Here is a 15529-nt window from a genome sequence, read left to right on the forward strand (position 1 = left end):
CCACAAACTGTGAACACAATGGGAGTATTTGTTAGCTAAGAGTCGAGCAGCGTTGATTCTATACGAGTTTAACACTTATGAATAGTATGTTATCAATTGTGATTTCACTGTCTTGCAGGCATCTGAAGTAGAAACATTCACGGACTTGCAGGCTGTTTATTTGGTTGTCACTATTTCCTTATCAAAATACCACAAGCACACAAACCTCATGCACAGTAGAACATAAATGATACACCTTTATAAAAATTATCCAATTAGATAAAGAAAGCGCAACACTTAAAAGCTTTATCTAGAGCGATAATTATTTGAAATAAAGTTGTTCACAGGTAAGACGGTGTTTACTCGATAACTGTTGCCATATATATTTAATGGTAATAAAAACAGAAACAAAAGGTATTGAGGTTGGACACTAAATACACGTCAAGAAGATGTTACTTTTGACTCCATAACGAGCGCTAGCTTTATGTTTCGCCATGTCTTTAAGTTCGAATCCCTCTAGCGGACACTGATATAAATCAATCGCTTTTGCAGTGAGATGAATGTAAACTGAAAAGTCTGGAGCCATGCGCAGTTTCAATGTAGCACAAACTGTTGTTACATTTGTGTTGCTAAAAATCTCTTTTACTGGTCGAGATTAGACGTGAAAAGTATGTGCTTGTACCACAAATTGTGAACACAATGGGAACAAAATGTTAGCTGAGAGTCGGGCAACGTTGATTCTATACGATTTTAACACTTTTGAATAGTATGTTACCAAGTGTGATTTTTCACTGTCTTGCAGGCATCTGAAGTAGAAACATTCACGGACTTGCAGGCTGTTATTTTGGTTATGACTATTACGTTATCAAAATAACACAAGCACACAAACACCATACACAGTAGAACATAAAGGATACACCTTTATGAGAATTCGCCAATTAGAATAAAACGTGCAACACATGAAAGCGAAACCTCATACACGCTAAAAATCTCTTTTACTGGTCGAGATTAGACGTGAAAAGTATGTACTTGTACCACAAACTGTGAACACAATGGGAACAAAATGTTAGCTAAAAGTCGAGCAACGTTGATTCTATACGATTTTAACACTTTTGAATAGTATGTTATCAAGTGTGATTTTTCACTGTCTTGCAGGCATCTGAAGTAGAAACATTCACGGACTTGCAGGCTGTTTATTTTGTTGTGATTATTTCCTTATCAAAATACCACAAGCACACAAACCTCATACACACTAGAACATAAGGGATACATCTTTATAAAAATTATCCAATTAGATAAAAATTTACAATACTTTAAAGCTTTATCTAGAGCGATAGTTATTTGAAATAAAGATGTTAACAGGTAAGACGGTGTTTACTCGATAACTGTTGCCATCAAACTATATCAAATATGATTCCATTATAAATACAATGGTAATACAAAAACCAAAAGGCGCATGAGGTTGGACAATAAAAGCACATCCAGAAGATGTTACTGTTGACTCCATAATGAGCGCTAGCTTTATGTTTAGCCATGTCTTAGAGTTCGATTCCCTATAGCGAACACTGATATAAATCACTCGATTTTGCAGTTAGATGAATGTAAACAGAAAAGTCTGGAGCCATGCGCAGTTTCAATGTAGCACAAACTGTTGTTACATTTGTGTTGTTAAAAATCTCTTTTACTGGTCGAGATTAGACGTGAAAAGTATGTACTTGTACCACAAACTGTGAACACAATGGGAACAAAATGTTAGCTAAAAGTCGAGCAATGTTAATTCTATACGATTTTAACACTTTTGAATAGTATGTTATCAAGTGTGATTTTTCACTGTCTTGCAGGCATCTGAAGTAGAAACATTCACGGACTTGCAGGCTGTTTATTTTGTTGTAATTATTTCCTTATCAAAATACCACAAGCACACAAACCTCATACACACTAGAACATAAAGGATACATCTTTATGACAATTATCCAATTAGATAAAAATGCGCAACACTTTAAAGCTTTATCTAGAGCGATAGTTATTTGAAATAAAGTCGTAAACAGGTAAGACGGTGTTTACTCGATAACTGTTGCCATATATATTTAATGGTAATAAAAACAGAAACAAAAGGTATTGAGGTTGGACACTAAAAACACGTCCAGAAGATGTTACTGTTGACTCCATAACGAGCGCTAGCTTTATGTTTAGCCATGTCTTGGAGTTCGAATCCCTCTAGCGGACACTGATATAAATCAATCGCTTTTGCAGTTAGATGAATGTAAACTGAAAAGTCTGGAGCCATGCGCAGTTTCAATGTAGCACAAACTGTTGTTACATTTGTGTTGCTAAAAATCTCTTTTACTGGTCGAGATTAGACGTGAAAAGTATGTACTTGTACCACAAATTGTGAACACAATGGGAACAAAATGTTAGCTGAGAGTCGGGCAACGTTGATTCTATACGATTTTAACACTTTTGAATAGTATGTTACCAAGTGTGATTTTTCACTGTCTTGCAGGCATCTGAAGTAGAAACATTCCCGGACTTGCAGGCTGTTATTTTGGTTATGACTATTATGTTATCAAAATAACACAAGCACACAAACACCATACACAGTAGAACATAAAGGATACACCTTTATGAGAATTCGCTAATTAGAATAAAACGTGCAACACATGAAAGCGAAACCTCATACACGCTAAAAATCTCTTTCACTGGTCGAGATTAGACGTGAAAAGTATGTACTTGTACCACAAACTGTGAACACAATGGGAACAAAATGTTAGCTAAAAGTCGAGCAACGTTGATTCTATACGATTTTAACACTTTTGAATAGTATGTTATCAAGTATGATTTTTCACTGTCTTGCAGGCATCTGAAGTAGAAACATTCACGGACTTGCAGGCTGTTTATTTTGTTGTGATTATTTCCTTATCAAAATACCACAAGCACACAAACCTTATACACACTAGAACATAAAGGATACATCTTTATAAAAATTATCCAATTAGATAAAAATTTACAATACTTTAAAGCTTTATCTAGAGCGATAGTTATTTGAAATAAAGATGTTAACAGGTAAGACGGTGTTTACTCGATAACTGTTGCCATCAAACTATATCAAATATTATTCCATTATAAATACAATGGTAATACAAAAACCAAAAGGCGCATGAGCTTGGACAATAAAAGCACGTCCAGAAGATGTTACTGTTGACTCCATAATGAGCGCTAGCTTTATGTTTAGCCATATCTTAGAGTTCGAATCCCTATAGCGAACACTGATATAAATCACTCGATTTTGCAGTTAGATGAATTTAAACTGAAAAGTCTGGAGCCATGCGCAGTTTCAATGTAGCACAAACTGTTGTTACATTTGTGTTGCTAAAAATCTCTTTTACTGGTCGAGATTAGACGTGAAAAGTATGTACTTGTACCACAAACTGTGAACACAATCGGAACAAAATGTTAGCTAAAAGTCGAGCAATGTTAATTCTATACGATTTTAACACTATTGAATAGTATGTTATCAAGTGTGATTTTTCACTGTCTTGCAGGCATCTGAAGTAGAAACATTCACGGACTTGCAGGCTGTTTATTTTGTTGTAATTATTTCCTTATCAAAATACCACAAGCACACAAACCTCATACACACTAGAACATAAAGGATACATCTTTATGACAATTATCCAATTAGACTAAAATGCGCAACACTTTAAAGCTTTATCTAGAGCGATAGTTATTTGAAATAAAGTCGTAAACAGGTAAGACGGTGTTTACTCGATAACTGTTGCCATATATATTTAATGGTAATAAAAACAAAAACAAAAGGTATTGAGGTTGGACACTAAAAACACGTCCAGAAGATGTTACTGTTGACTCCATAACGAGCGCTAGCTTTATGTTTAGCCATGTCTTGGAGTTCGAATCCCTCTAGCGGACACTGATATAAATTAATCGCTTTTGCAGTTAGATGAATGTAAACTGAAAAGTCTGGAGCCATGCGCAGTTTCAATGTAGCACAAACTGTTGTTACATTTGTGTTGCTAAAAATCTCTTTTACTGGTCGAGATTAGACGTGAAAAGTATGTACTTGTACCACAAATTGTGAACACAATGGGAACAAAATGTTAGCTGAGAGTCGGGCAACGTTGATTCTATACGATTTTAACACTTTTGAATAGTATGTTACCAAGTGTGATTTTTCACTGTCTTGCAGGCATCTGAAGTAGAAACATTCCCGGACTTGCAGGCTGTTATTTTGGTTATGACTATTATGTTATCAAAATAACACAAGCACACAAACACCATACACAGTAGAACATAAAGGATACACCTTTATGAGAATTCGCTAATTAGAATAAAACGTGCAACACATGAAAGCGAAACCTCATACACGCTAAAAATCTCTTTCACTGGTCGAGATTAGACGTGAAAAGTATGTACTTGTACCACAAACTGTGAACACAATGGGAACAAAATGTTAGCTAAAAGTCGAGCAACGTTGATTCTATACGATTTTAACACTTTTGAATAGTATGTTATCAAGTGTGATTTTTCACTGTCTTGCAGGCATCTGAAGTAGAAACATTCACGGACTTGCAGGCTGTTTATTTTGTTGTGATTATTTCCTTATCAAAATACCACAAGCACACAAACCTCATACACACTAGAACATAAAGGATACATCTTTATGACAATTATCCAATTAGATAAAAATTTACAATACTTTAAAGCTTTATCTAGAGCGATAGTTATTTGAAATAAAGTCGTAAACAGGTAAGACGGTGTTTACTCGATAACTGTTGCCATATATATTTAATGGTAATAAAAACAGAAACAAAAGGTATTGAGGTTGGACACTAAAAACACGTCCAGAAGATGTTACTGTTGACTCCATAACGAGCGCTAGCTTTACGTTTAGCCATGTCTTGGAGTTCGAATCCCTCTAGCGGGCACTGATATAAATCAATCGCGTTTGCAGTTAGATGAATGTAAACTCAAAAGTCTGGAGCCATGCGCAGTTTCAATGTAGCACAAACTGTTGTTACGTTTGTGTTGCTAAAATTCCTTTTACTGGTCGAGATTAAACGTGAAAAGTATATACTTGTACCACAAATTCTGAACACAATGGGAACAAAATGTTACCTGAGAGTCGGGCAACGTTGATTCTATACGATTTTAACACTTTTGAATAGTATGTTATCAAGTGTGATTTTTCACTGTTTTGCAGGCATCTGAAGTAGAAACATTCACGGACTTACAGGCTGTTTATTTTGTTGTGATTATTTCCTTATCTAAATACCAAAAGCACACAAACTTGATACACAGTAGAACATAAAGGATAAATCTTTATGAAAATTATCCAATTAGATAAAAATTTACAACACTTTAAAGCTTTATCTAGAGCGATAGTTATTTGAAATAAAGTCGTAAACACGTAAGACGGTGTTTACTCGATAACTGTTGCCATATATATTTAATGGTAATAAAAACAGAAACAAAAGGTATTGAGGTTGGACACTAAAAACACGTCCAGAAGATGTTACTGTTGACTCCATAACGAGCGCTAGCTTTACGTTTAGCCATGTCTTGGAGTTCGAATCCCTCTAGCGGACACTGATATAAATCAATCGCGTTTGCAGTTAGATGAATGTAAACTCAAAAGTCTGGAGCCATGCGCAGTTTCAATGTAGCACAAACTGTTGTTACATTTGTGTTGCTAAAAATCTCTTTTACTGGTCGAGATTAGACGTGAAAAGTATGTACTTGTACCACAAATTGTGAACACAATGGGAACAAAATGTTAGCTGAGAGTCGGGCAACGTTGATTCTATACGATTTTAACACTTTTGAATAGTATGTTACCAAGTGTGATTTTTCACTGTCTTGCAGGCATCTGAAGTAGAAACATTCACGGACTTGCAGGCTGTTATTTTGGTTATGACTATTATGTTATCAAAATAACACAAGCACACAAACACCATACACAGTAGAACATAAAGGATACACCTTTATGAGAATTCGCCAATTAGAATAAAACGTGCAACACATGAAAGCGAAACCTCATACACGCTAAAAATCTCTTTCACTGGTCGAGATTAGACGTGAAAAGTATGTACTTGTACCACAAACTGTGAACACAATGGGAACAAAATGTTAGCTAAAAGTCGAGCAACGTTGATTCTATACGATTTTAACACTTTTGAATAGTATGTTATCAAGTGTGATTTTTCACTGTCTTGCAGGCATCTGAAGTAGAAACATTCACGGACTTGCAGGCTGTTTATTTTGTTGTGATTATTTCCTTATCAAAATACCACAAGCACACAAACCTTATACACACTAGAACATAAAGGATACATCTTTATAAAAATTATCCAATTAGATAAAAATTTACAATACTTTAAAGCTTTATCTAGAGCGATAGTTATTTGAAATAAAGATGTTAACAGGTAAGACGGTGTTTACTCGATAACTGTTGCCATCAAACTATATCAAATATGATTCCATTATAAATACAATGGTAATACAAAAACCAAAAGGCGCATGAGCTTAGACAATAAAAGCACGTCCAGAAGATGTTACTGTTGACTCCATAATGAGCGCTAGCTTTATGTTTAGCCATGTCTTAGAGTTCGAATCCCTATAGCGAACACTGATATAAATCACTCGATTTTGCAGTTAGATGAATTTAAACTGAAAAGTCTGGAGCCATGCGCAGTTTCAATGTAGCACAAACTGTTGTTACATTTGTGTTGCTAAAAATCTCTTTTACTGGTCGAGATTAGACGTGAAAAGTATGTACTTGTACCACAAACTGTGAACACAATCGGAACAAAATGTTAGCTAAAAGTCGAGCAATGTTAATTCTATACGATTTTAACACTATTGAATAGTATGTTATCAAGTGTGATTTTTCACTGTCTTGCAGGCATCTGAAGTAGAAACATTCACGGACTTGCAGGCTGTTTATTTTGTTGTAATTATTTCCTTATCAAAATACCACAAGCACACAAACCTCATAGACACTAGAACATAAAGGATACATCTTTATGACAATAATCCAATTAGACTAAAATGCGCAACACTTTAAAGCTTTATCTAGAGCGATAGTTATTTGAAATAAAGTCGTAAACAGGTAAGACGGTGTTTACTCGATAACTGTTGCCATATATATATTTAATGGTAATAAAAACAGAAACAAAAGGTATTGAGGTTGGACACTAAAAACACGTCCAGAAGATGTTACTGTTGACTCCATAACGAGCGCTAGCTTTACGTTTAGCCATGTCTTGGAGTTCGAATCCCTCTAGCGGACACTGATATAAATCAATCGCGTTTGCAGTTAGATGAATGTAAACTCAAAAGTCTGGAGCCATGCGCAGTTTCAATGTAGCACAAACTGTTGTTACATTTGTGTTGCTAAAAATCTCTTTTACTGGTCGAGATTAGACGTGAAAAGTATGTACTTGTACCACAAATTGTGAACACAATGGGAACAAAATGTTAGCTGAGAGTCGGGCAACGTTGATTCTATACGATTTTAACACTTTTGAATAGTATGTTACCAAGTGTGATTTTTCACTGTCTTGCAGGCATCTGAAGTAGAAACATTCACGGACTTGCAGGCTGTTATTTTGGTTATGACTATTACGTTATCAAAATAACACAAGCACACAAACACCATACACAGTAGAACATAAAGGATACACCTTTATGAGAATTCGCCAATTAGAATAAAACGTGCAACACATGAAAGCGAAACCTCATACACACTAAAAATCTCTTTCACTGGTCGAGATTAGACGTGAAAAGTATGTACTTGTACCACAAATTGTGAACACAATGGGAACAAAATGTTAGCTGAGAGTCGGGCAACGTTGATTCTATACGATTTTAACACTTTTGAATAGTATGTTATCAAGTGTGATTTTTCACTGTCTTGCAGGCATCTGAAGTAGAAACATTCACGGACTTACAGGCTGTTTATTTTGTTGTGATTATTTCCTTATCTAAATACCACAAGCACACAAACTTGATACACAGTAGAACATAAAGGATAAATCTTTATGAAAATTATCCAATTAGATAAGAATTTACAACACTTTAAAGCTTTATCTAGAGCGATAGTTATTTGAAATAAAGTCGTAAACACGTAAGACGGTGTTTACTCGATAACTGTTGCCATATATATTTAATGGTAATAAAAACAGAAACAAAAGGTATTGAGGTTGGACACTAAAAACACGTCCAGAAGATGTTACTGTTGACTCCATAACGAGCGCTAGCTTTACGTTTAGCCATGTCTTGGAGTTCGAATCCCTCTAGCGGACACTGATATAAATCAATCGCGTTTGCAGTTAGATGAATGTAAACTCAAAAGTCTGGAGCCATGCGCAGTTTCAATGTAGCACAAACTGTTGTTACATTTGTGTTGCTAAAACTCTCTTTTACTGGTCGAGATTAGACGTGAAAAGTATGTACTTGTACCACAAATTGTGAACACAATGGGAACAAAATGTTAGCTGAGAGTCGGGCAACGTTGATTCTATACGATTTTAACACTTTTGAATAGTATGTTACCAAGTGTGATTTTTCACTGTCTTGCAGGCATCTGAAGTAGAAACATTCACGGACTTGCAGGCTGTTATTTTGGTTATGACTATTATGTTATCAAAATAACACAAGCACACAAACACCATACACAGTAGAACATAAAGGATACACCTTTATGAGAATTCGCCAATTAGAATAAAACGTGCAACACATGAAAGCGAAACCTCATACACGCTAAAAATCTCTTTCACTGGTCGAGATTAGACGTGAAATGTGTGTACTTGTACCACAAACTGTGAACACAATGGGAACAAAATGTTAGCTAAAAGTCGAGCAACGTTGATTCTATACAATTTTAACACTTTTGACTAGTATGTTATCAAGTGTGATTTTTCACTGTCTTGCAGGCATCTGAAGTAGAAACATTCACGGACTTGCAGGCTGTTTATTTTGTTGTGATTATTTCCTTATCAAAATACCACAAGCACACAAACCTTATACACACTAGAACATAAAGGATACATCTTTATAAAAATTATCCAATTAGATAAAAATTTACAATACTTTAAAGCTTTATCTAGAGCGATAGTTATTTGAAATAAAGATGTTAACAGGTAAGACGGTGTTTACTCGATAACTGTTGCCATCAAACTATATCAAATATGATTCCATTATAAATACAATGGTAATACAAAAACCAAAAGGCGCATGAGGTTGGACAATAAAAGCACGTCCAGAAGATGTTACTGTTGACTCCATAATGAGCGCTAGCTTTATGTTTAGCCATGTCTTAGAGTTCGATTCCCTATAGCGAACACTGATATAAATCACTCGATTTTGCAGTTAGATGAATTTAAACTGAAAAGTCTGGAGCCATGCGCAGTTTCAATGTAGCACAAACTGTTGTTACATTTGTGTTGCTAAAAATCTCTTTTACTGGTCGAGATTAGACGTGAAAAATATGTACTTGTACCACAAACTGTGAACACAATGGGAACAAAATGTTAGCTAAAAGTCGAGCAATGTTAATTCTATACGATTTTAACGCTATTGAATAGTATGTTATCAAGTGTGTGATTTTTCACTGTCTTGCAGGCATCTGAAGTAGAAACATTCACGGACTTGCAGGCTGTTTATTTTGTTGTAATTATTTCCTTATCAAAATACCACAAGCACACAAACCTCATACACACTAGAACATAAAGGATACATCTTTATGACAATTATCCAATTAGACTAAAATGCGCAACACTTTAAAGCTTTATCTAGAGCGATAGTTATTTGAAATAAAGTCGTAAACAGGTAAGACGGTGTTTACTCGATAACTGTTGCCATATATATATTTAATGGTAATAAAAACAGAAACAAAAGGTATTGAGGTTGGACACTAAAAACACGTCCAGAAGATGTTACTGTTGACTCCATAACGAGCGCTAGCTTTACGTTTAGCCATGTCTTGGAGTTCGAATCCCTCTAGCGGGCACTGATATAAATCAATCGCGTTTGCAGTTAGATGAATGTAAACTCAAAAGTCTGGAGCCATGCGCAGTTTCAATATAGCACAAACTGTTGTTACGTTTGTGTTGCTAAAAATCTCTTTTACTGGTCGAGATTAGACGTGAAAAGTATGTACTTGTACCACAAATTGTGAACACAATGGGAACAAAATGTTAGCTGAGAGTCGGGCAACGTTGATTCTATACGATTTTAACACTTTTGAATAGTATGTTATCAAGTGTGATTTTTCACTGTCTTGCAGGCATCTGAAGTAGAAACATTCACGGACTTACAGGCTGTTTATTTTGTTGTGATTATTTCCTTATCAAAATACCACAAGCACACAAACTTGATACACAGTAAAACATAAAGGATAAATCTTTATGAAAATTATCCAATTAGATAAGAATTTACAACACTTTAAAGCTTTATCTAGAGCGATAGTTATTTGAAATAAAGTCGTAAACACGTAAGACGGTGTTTACTCGATAACTGTTGCCATATATATTTAATGGTAATAAAAACAGAAACAAAAGGTATTGAGGTTGGACACTAAAAACACGTCCAGAAGATGTTACTGTTGACTCCATAACGAGCGCTAGCTTTACGTTTAGCCATGTCTTGGAGATCGAATCCCTCTAGCGGACACTGATATAAATCAATCGCGTTTGCAGTTAGATGAATGTAAACTCAAAAGTCTGGAGCCATGCGCAGTTTCAATGTAGCACAAACTGTTGTTACATTTGTGTTGCTAAAACTCTCTTTTACTGGTCGAGATTAGACGTGAAAAGTATGTACTTGTACCACAAATTGTGAACACAATGGGAACAAAATGTTAGCTGAGAGTCGGGCAACGTTGATTCTATACGATTTTAACACTTTTGAATAGTATGTTAGCAAAAATGATTTTTCACTGTCTTGTAGGCATCTGAAGTAGAAACATTCACGGACTTGCAGGCTGTTATTTTGGTTATGACTATTATGTTATCAAAATAACACAAGCACACAAACACCATACACAGTAGAACATAAAGGATACACCTTTATGAGAATTCGCCAATTAGAATAAAACGTGCAACACATGAAAGCGAAACCTCATACACGCTAAAAATCTCTTTCACTGGTCGAGATTAGACGTGAAAAGTATGTACTTGTACCACAAATTGTGAACACAATGGGAACAAAATGTTAGCTGAGAGTCGGGCAACGTTGATTCTATACGATTTTAACACTTTTGAATAGTATGTTATCAAGTGTGATTTTTCACTGTCTTGCAGGCATCTGAAGTAGAAACATTCACGGACTTACAGGCTGTTTATTTTGTTGTGATTATTTCCTTATCTAAATACCACAAGCACACAAACTTGATACACAGTAGAACATAAAGGATACATCTTTATGACAATTATCCAATTAGACTAAAATGCGCAACACTTTAAAGCTTTATCTAGAGCGATAGTTATTTGAAATAAAGTCGTAAACAGGTAAGACGGTGTTTACTCGATAACTGTTGCCATATATATTTAATGGTAATAAAAACAGAAACAAAAGGTACTTAGGTTGGACACTAAAAACACGTCCAGAAGATGTTACTGTTGACTCCATAACGAGCGCTAGCTTAAGGTTTAGCCATGTCTTGGAGTTCGAATCCCTCTAGCGGACACTGATATAAATCAATCGCGTTTGCAGTTAGATGAATGTAAACTCAAAAGTCTGGAGCCATGCGCAGTTTCAATGTAGCACAAACTGTTGTTACATTTGTGTTGCTAAAACGCTCTTTTACTGGTCGAGATTAGACGTGAAAAGTATGTACTTGTACCACAAATTGTGAACACAATGGGAACAAAATGTTAGCTGAGAGTCGGGCAACGTTGATTCTATACGATTTTAACACTTTTGAATAGTATGTTATCAAGTGTGATTTTTCACTGTCTTGCAGGCATCTGAAGTAGAAACATTCACGGACTTGCAGGCTGTTTATTTTGTTGTGATTATTTCCTTATCTAAATACCACAAGCACACAAACTTGATACACAGAAGAACATAAAGGATACATCTTTATGAAAATTATCCAATTAGATAAAAATTTACAACACTTTAAAGCTTTATCTAGAGCGATAGTTATTTGAAATAAAGATGTTAACAGGTAAGACGGTGTTTACTCGATAACTGTTGCCATCAAACTATATCAAATATAATTCCATTATAAATACAATGGTAGTACAAAAACCAAAAGGCGCATGAGGTTGGACAATAAAAGCACGTCCAGAAGATGTTACTGTTGACTCCATAATGAGCGCTAGCTTTATGTTTAGCCATGTCTTAGAGTTCGAATCCCTATAGCGAACACTGGTATAAATCACTCGATTTTGCAGTTAGATGAATGTAAACTGAAAAGTCTGGAGCCATGCGCAGTTTCAATGTAGCACAAACTGTTGTTACATTTGTGTTGCTAAAAATCTCTTTTACTGGTCGAGATTAGACCTGAAAAGTATGTACTTGTACCACAAACTGTGAACACAATGAGAACAAAATGTTAGCTAAAAGTCGAGCAATGTTAATTCTATACGATTTTAACACTTTTGAATAGTATGTTATCAAGTGTGATTTTTCACTGTCTTGCAGGCATCTGAAGTAGAAACATTCACGGACTTGCAGGCTGTTTATTTTGTTGAAATTATTTCCTTATCAAAATACCACAAGCACACAAACCTCATACACACTAGAACATAAAGGATACATCTTTATGACAATTATCCAATTAGATAAAAATGCACAACACTTTAAAGCTTTATCTAGAGCGATAGTTATTTGAAATAAAGTCGTAAACAGGTAAGACGGTGTTTACTCGATAACTGTTGCCATATATACACTACTGAATTCAAAATTCACTGATATTCCCAAATATTGACTGACATTGTATGACATCCACTGTACATTGACTGTACCTCACTGTACATTTCACTGACTTCCACTGTATCCCACTGTACTCCACTGTACATTTCTACTGAACATCACTGTATCCCACTGTACACCACTGTACAGTCCTACTGACTTCCACTGTACCCCACTGTACGCCACTGTACAGGGCACTGACCAGCACTGTACCCCACTGTACGCCACTGTACCGGGCACTGACCATCACTGTACCCCACTGAACGCCACTGTACTCTTAATTTGAGAAAAAAATCAGATTCTCAAATCTTCAGTAATTCTTTTTTCTTTGATATTTATTTTTATTATGCTGTATATAGCATTATCATTTTGTGTACAGATAACTTGACAGAAGAATGCAACAGGTCGTTTTTATTTAATACGTTTTCTTTATTAATAAAAGTCTATTGTTATTGAATGTTACGATCATAAAATTATGATAATTTCCCTAGCTATAAAGTGAAAGTATTGAATTTTACATGTTGAATCTGATTATTAAAAAAGTACATGTCATTATGTTCATTCTGCCAGTCATTCGAAAATACCCCCCCCCCCCTCCCCACCAGCAAGGTTACATAATCATTTCTTATTGATGATATATGACAAGCCCTCGCTTAAATGATCGAGTTGTTACGGGCCGCCGGAAGGCGGTCCGTTATTTGATACACATTTAAATATTGTTACTGCGTTTCTGCGGGATAGTTCTTTTTTATTAGAATTAATACTATGCTTATTTTTATGAATTAAAAGTCAATTTGCATGAAGAAAATTAATATGTTTTATGCCTTTTAGAAAATATCACATATTTTTTCTTTTACTCGTAAATGAAAAATAGGTCAAACTTAGTAAATTGTCGTATTTGGCGCGTTTTTATCGAGACTATAATCTATTCGGAAAATATCGGAGTTCTTCATTCTTTTCAAAACAATGCATCAGGATCGGTATGCGGGACATACTAAAGACCTAAAATATTAAAGACCTGAATGTCATTAAATTTTATATGAATGATATTTTTGAATTTCTATGTGCCGTGTCAAGTAAAAAGAGTTTGTGTGTGTATTTATAATATTTCCATGTAAAATGTGGTAGAAAATTTCATGAAATGACATTATATCAATTATTTACGCAAGAATATGACAGAAATGAAAATTTGAATTGACTGGAAAATTTGAACTAATAAATTTTTATTTTATTATGAGGTCCCTTGAAATCATGCTAATACATTAAGTTTTCATTCAATACAATGCAACCAAAATAACCCAAAATGGTTTGAAATACATAATCTCCAAGAGAAAAATGATGAGTTGCACTTTGTATTAGAGTAATGTACAAATCAATGTGTTCTCCATTACGTTATACTATGGCAATGATCATACAATTTCCGTTAGAAATGCTTACAGTAACGAAATCGATTCTTTAAGATAATAGTAAAATGTTAAACTTCAAAACAAGTTGCTGAAAGTATATTAAAATTTACCATAACAATTAGAACAACCAACTCTTATTTTCTTCTTTGTGGTGTGTTTTTATGTAAACAACCAATGATTCATACAACAATTATATTTTTTGCGGCCCATTTGACGCTTGCGTCAATATGATTTCTTGTTAATTCTCTGTGTCTCATAAGCTGTGTTTTAGCCACTAAAAACAGTCAATTAAACACAGAATCCACAAAATATATCCATGCTTGTTTTTTAGTACACATGTCCAAATATCATGACTGCCCGCTTGACTATACAGGTACATTTTGAAGATAGCGTGCGAGTTTCTAGCTCATTTGTTAATTGATTTCTTTTGATTAAAATATTTAAATATTTTAATAGAGGAGAGAGAGAGAGAGAAGAGAGAGAGGAGAGAGAGAGCGAGAGAGAGATTACAGGTACAAATCACTTTCTGACAATATTGTATTGGTGTCATTTGCAAGCGTAGAAAAGTTCACAATAAAATCTATGTTGGAAGTGGCGGTTGTGATGCCGTAAGGGGATTTTAACGTGCTTATACCTTTCTGACTCAGGGCCTCAAGTTTAAGCACTAGAAAATTCATGAGAGAGAGAGAGAGAGAGAGAGAGAGAGATCCATTTATCAGAAATCGATTAGAATAATAAGAAATTGATTGTCTATTAATCTGCTTCTTTTACATATCGATTATTTTTCTTTATGTCTTACGTTTATTTTTGCCAACCAACTCCGTGGTTTTAGAAAAATATCTGCAAACTTAAAGTCGAAAAATGAAATGTAATTATATGGATAATATCACCCCCCCCCCTTTTTCTTCCCGAATCCACTTGATACCCCTTGCAGTACTGTGTTATGTCGAAACGATTCATGTTAAGCAATCGGTTATAAAAATTAATGCATTTTTTTTAAATTTTGACCTCGATGTGTAATCACTATTAAATAGATACAATAAATCCCACTTTTGTGCAAACATTACAGGAAACTAGTCCTACATGTAAGTAAATTATAATAATCTTTTAAGACAGATTTTAAATGATTATGATCTCAATGCACCCGGCAACCATATTAATGATTTTTTTTAATCAAAAGTGAAAATTCAGATTTTTTGTTTTAACAG

Source organism: Magallana gigas, chromosome 1 (genome assembly GCF_963853765.1).
Source record: "Magallana gigas chromosome 1, xbMagGiga1.1, whole genome shotgun sequence".
Classification (NCBI taxonomy): Eukaryota; Metazoa; Mollusca; class Bivalvia; order Ostreida; family Ostreidae; genus Magallana; species Magallana gigas.